At 35.6% G+C, this 6,000-nt stretch overlaps 1 protein-coding gene across 1 annotated transcript in view; it reads left to right on the top strand.

Annotated features, from left to right (window-relative positions):
• SKAP2 (src kinase associated phosphoprotein 2) overlaps positions 1 to 6,000 on the top strand; it is a 231,751-nt gene that overhangs the window by 168,097 nt on the left and 57,654 nt on the right. The gene's annotated exons all lie outside the window — the stretch shown is intronic.

Consider the following 6,000-nt stretch of genomic DNA (forward strand, 5'->3'; position numbering starts at 1 on the left):
ACTTAACATGTTTCAAGTTAATGTACAAATGCCATTTTCAGTGCAGTCAGTAGAGCATTGTTACTCGATCGACTTTAGAGACAAAAAGTTCAAATTCTGACTATACCATTTACTAGTTCAGTGACCTTAACAATCAATTTCTTCATTATAAAATGAGGATAATAACACTGAGGAGTAAATGAGATAATGTATTTAAAACTCTCTGCACAGTGCTTGAATTATAGCAAGCACAAAATAAATTATAACATCATTATCATTATTGTTTTCATCATTGTATCTGGTAAATTCTCACAAATACTTATATGGAACTACAATAATAGTTTTCTGACCAAGTAAGAATTAATAATTCTGACAGTATTATAAATTCAAGATATTAAAAAACTACTCAAAATATGTATCTACATATTATTGTCTTTTACTACCTAGAAGGTGATTAATATAGAAGTAGAATTTTGTGGGGGAATAATAATCTGTCTATTTCTATTATTTTAGCAGAGCCATGTTTATTAGCTCTTTTTATTCTGGTTTATCCAAAGGAAATGACATCTGCTATAACATCATTTATTCCTAAGCAGGGAAGATATTCTCTGGCCACTAGTTTTTAGTCATGCCATATCATTATTAATACAGTTATTTTAGTCTTTAACATGCTTAGAATAACTTGTGAGAATGTATACTAATGTAAAATAGAAGCATGGAGTACCTTTAAACATGATATTACTGTCATATACATTTCATCCCTTAAAAACCATGCAGTGTGACAATGGTCCTATAAGTGTATTTCCAGGTGTATAGTAGAGCTGACAAGGGACAAGGTTGTAGTCACTTCTTGGTCACAGCCAGCTACTCAGAGGTAATGAGGAACCATAGTCACAGGGGACGTCAAGCTCAATAGGCATAATATCCTACACAAAATATTGTTCCACCTCCTACTTTGGCGAGAAGTGACTGGGATTTTAAAAGCTTGCAAGCAGCCATCTAGATGTGACGATGGGTCTCTCCTTGTCCAGAGCAAAGAAGAATAAAGAAAACCAAAAATTCATGGGAACAATTAGTCCCAGCAACTGGTATACCCTGCGTTCCTCAGCCTATACGACTATGAGATCAGAAGAACTAGATGGTGCCCAGCTACCACTGTCAACCACTCATGGGGGGGGGATGTCTATGGAGGAGATCCTGGATAAAGAGGGAGAACATGCAGAACAAAACTCAAAATCATTTGAAAAAAAAAAGGGGGGGGGGACCAGGCTTGCTGCTGTGATAGAGCTTGGTGGAACCACTGAGACTATGGCCCCTAGCTGCCCGTCAGGTCTGGAATTGAACCCGCACCTCTGGCTTCCAGCCAAACAAAAGACAGGCATATGAGTCGAACATTTCCCGAGGTAGATACACTCCTTGGAGAGAAAAATCTTGGGAGAAGTAAGGGCTGTTTATGCACAGGGAGACAACTCAGGGGGCAGGAGTGCATGGAGGGAAGGACACAGGGAAGAGGTAACTATTGGGAAGAAGTGGGAAGGGAGCTGTTGCATTGGGGTAAATTGTGATCAATGTCATGAGATGAAGTGCATGTGAACTGCTGTATGGAAAGTGAATTAGCTCTGTAAATTTTCACCCAAATCACAATTTAAAAAACAAAACAAAACAAAACAAAAATGTGCAATGAGTGTTGTATTACTTGAATTCACTGTTAATTACATTCTGAGTTTCTTCCACTTGACCATCCTCCCCTGCAGCCTTCACCAACCTCCCACAAAGGCAATGGGGAAAAAAGTTGATCAGGAGAAGTCAAATATTCATAACCATTTCTATAACAAAGACCCAAGGAAGTTTCTTATAGCCAGCTTGAAATCTTAGAAATGTGAAACATCTTTTATTTTCTCTCACTACAGATGTGCTTCATCTTTTTCTTCTTTTTTTTTTTTTTTTTGGCCAAGAGCCACATAATTGTTAGAAATAACTGGTTACTCTTTAAGTAGTCTTACTTCTTGTTGTGTTACTGGGAGAAATTTAAGCTGCTCTGGGATTCCATGCCCCTGCCTGGGGATCCCCAGTTGCTGTACAAAGAGATTGAGCTTGATAGAGCCTGCAACTGTGCCCCTGGGAAGGAAGCTGTTATAGGCAGCTGTGGAATGCCTAGTTCTTCTTTCTTCCCCAGTGCAACTGAGAGCCATTTCAACATCTGCACAGTTCAGCAAGTTTTTCAGGTTTGAGCCAGCGACTAGAGAGGGGATTTTTCTTAGTAAGGTCCTACAGTTGTTTCTTTAGAGTTCAAAGTTTTATTTGATTACATAGCTAAAACTAGAAATTAACTTTTTTACTTAAAAAAAGATAGGAAAAGATTCCACTTCTGTGAAAATGAATTTTTTTGAGGGGCGGGGAAGGTTGAAAATACTGGAAAAATTGACCACATTATACAAACTGTTGGTATTTTTCCAGTTTTGTGCAAAAGAACTATGTATCCTTGAAGTCTGACCGATTGAATTCCCAGAATTAATACCAACATTTCAATGCAATTTTCTGTCAGTTACATATAGTTGAAAACTAATCCTCTCAGTTGAAAGATGAAGCATACAAATGTGTTTGAAGAAAAATCTAAGCATTCAACATGCTACTTTAAATCACAAAGCTCTTTCTAAATGGGGAAAGTAAAGCTCTTATTCTAATAAGTGTATTTTATTACTGAAATGTAAAATAAACCTGCAGTGTTTAAATCTCAGGAGTAAGAAGAAAACATTGTTTAAAAAATTGTAATGCAAAATATCCCTTGAAAAATGTTTATAATTCTTTAGGAGTGTAAATAGTTTCGTTGTAATTGTTTTTCAGTTAGAATATTCTGACTTTATTACAGCAGCTTCTCTTTAATTTCTTGTTCATTAATTTTTAACTAACTTTATAAGAAGATAAGAATAAATTTGTAAGATTTCTTTGCATATAAGGGATATGTACATAGAGAAAAGTTGAGAATACTATTTATGGAGAGTATCAGAGATATTTAGCTTTTCTTCAAATACCCTAGTGCTTTGACTTTTTTTTTTTTTAATGACTCATTACTTACTAGCATAGGCCAGTCAGGTTTGGTTGCATTGTTAGTACAGGTAATCTAGTGATCAAAGTTAAGGTGTTTCATAACACAGTAATGAGTTCATTTTGCTTAGCACAAATTTCAGAATTTATTGGTCATTTTTTTTTTTTCATTAGAAACATAGATTTGTACATCTTAAAGAAGGAAAGCAATACCTGGAAAATTGCTGCAGAACTCAATCCAGTTCTTCCAGTTATATGTCACTAGATTTTTTTTTTTTTTTCTTTAATGCAGGAAATTCTGCAGGGGCTGGGGAAGAAGGATTTTTCAAGCTTTAGACTGAATAGAATCAGCCAAGTAACAGGAATAGTAACCACTCATTAGGCTGTTAAGTCTGTAGCTTTCAGAGGAATTGCATTTGAAATGTCTTCTGGCAAGTGAGCTAGAGGAGAGAGGGTAACATAAAACAAAAGACAAATTTCCAGTTCCATTAACTTAATTTTTTAAGTGTGAATTCATTTTTATTGTTTGTATTGTAGTGAGAGGTTGAACTGTTCCAGGGATGTTTTTATTCTTTGTTCATTCGATTATATATAAATACATGTTTTTTCACAGATGGTATTATTTATTTTATGAGGCTATCTGTCATTTGGCTGAAAGACAACCTCTGAGAGTGGTGTCAGTTCCAAGTTTAAAGAGTATCCCAGGGTGATAGTCTCAGGGGTTCCTATAGTCTCTAAGGTTCAGTAAGTCTGGCATTTTTTTCTGGGAGTTTGAGTTTTGTTCTACATTTTTCTCCCATTCTGTCTGGGACCATCTGTTGTGTTCTTGGTTGTCAGTAGTGATGACTGGGCACCATCTAGTTCTTCTGGGCTCAAGGTAAATGAGGCCATGGTTCATGTAGACTATTACTCCAATAGACTAGTTCCTTTGAATCATTGGTTTCTTACTTTCTCTTTCACTCTGGACTGGGAAGTTGTTTATTATTATTATTTTTTTTCTGTTGTGATTTGGGTGAATGTTTATGAAGCAAATTGCTTTTCCATTCAACAGTTCATACATATTTGTGCCATTAATTACAATCCTCACAAAGTAACAGCACTCTTCCCACTTCCTCCGTGTTTACCATTTCCCTTCATCCTTCCTTCCTATCTATCTGAATCTAAGATGGAATATAAAGTGTAGCTATCAAACTTTTTCAGGAGTTCTGGTGGCACAGTGCCTAAGGCATTTGACTGCTAACCAGAAGGCTGGCAGATCAAACCTACCAGCCACTCCTCAGAAGGAAGGTTGGGCAATCTACTTCCATAGAAATACCACTTCAGAAACCCAAGGAGGGGTCACTATGAGTTGGATCCGACTTGACGGCAGTGAGTTTGGTTTTTTGGTTAGATAAAACTTTTTCAGTAGAACTGTTATGTATACATAAAAAGAAAAGTTTTGGGGTATTTAAATTTAAAGTGGCCCCCATAAGTAGATACCTATGATAATAATCATTAAGTTAGTATAAACCCCCAAAATACATTTTAGCTTTATTTTCCTTTGAATAATTGTTATACATATCATTACCAAGTTAATACTAAGGTAGTAGAGGACTCTGGAGTCTGATATTAATCATTATAAGTAATGAAAGATAATGCTTTAACAAAAGAAATTTTCATATTCTTTCTCTGGAATGCAATGAAAAGATGCCAGTTGACTTTCATAGAACCACATATATTCAACATTTTAATATTTCTAGTTCAAGCAGCCTAAAATTATTTTTTCTTTATGGTACTGAGTTACTATGAAATCAGTAAGATGCTAATATTACAACCTAATAGATGACATGATAAATATTTATTTTCAAATAAGTAACTAGAATAAAATTTTTGGATAATTTCAGCTCTAAACTTTCTGAGAGTGTTATCTGAAAATATAGAAAATAAGGAAAACATTCATATGTTAGGATTACTACATACACTTAATGTTTGTTTATATTTTTATGTTTGCTGAATATAAATGTGTTTAGTGTTCTTTATGTTGCTATTCCATAATATAGTATAAAACTTTTTAATACAATTCTGCCTAACATATAGTTTTTCTCTCCTCTTGGCATTGCAGATGAGTTCTTTTCATTACAAGAAAAGGTTTAATGTATATTAAAACTCAAAATACCTATGTACATACACAACACATATTTCCATTGGCAGAGAGATAAAATGACTTTTTTTTTTTTTTTTGGTAACTGAGCTCTGTATCAGTGGTTCTCACCTGGGGGAAATTCTGCCTCCCTCCTCCCTCCAGAGACATTTGGCAATGGCTGGAGATTTTTTGCATTATCACAATTAGGGAGTGGGGTGTGCTACAGACATCTAGTGGGTAGAGGCCAGGGATATTGCTGAACATCCTACAATGCAGAGGACAGTTCCCCACAACAAAGAATCATCCGACCCAAAATGTCAGTAGTGCCTAGGTTAAGAAACCATGGCTACAACTTTTGGCTTATCAGCTTTTAATCTATATCTCTTGAGTTTTAACGATCCATACCCAAGTTCCATATAAGAACCATAAAATATTTTTTTCAGTTTTATGACATAAAACTAGTATTGTATAGAATTGTTTTAGGTCACAAGAGACTGACTTATCTGTCACTGTTTTCCTTAATGAGACAGAATTGAAGTTCTGTCTGGCTAGGGAATGAATTAACTATGAAAGACAAAAAGGAAGGGAACTAAAAAGAAAAAAAATGTTATTGTTGAGCCTGTTCAGGCTCTTGAATCCAAGAGCCTCTCCGAGGCCCCTCTCAGGGCAGGTTTGGGGATTCTTTGAAATTGGTAGTAACTGTATATTGCCTGCTGCTCCTCAAAGTTTCTTGAAGTATCTATTCCCTCAGGCTTAGCATAATGCCTGGTACAGAGTTGTTGTTGTTGTTGTTGTTAAGTGCCGTCGAGTCGTTTCCGACTCATAGCTACCCCATGCACAGCAGAACGAAACAC

The sequence above is a fragment of the Orycteropus afer genome, unplaced genomic scaffold (assembly GCF_000298275.1).
Source record: "Orycteropus afer afer isolate SDZICR_OR568_19922 unplaced genomic scaffold, OryAfe1.0 scaffold00008, whole genome shotgun sequence".
Classification (NCBI taxonomy): domain Eukaryota; kingdom Metazoa; phylum Chordata; class Mammalia; order Tubulidentata; family Orycteropodidae; genus Orycteropus; species Orycteropus afer.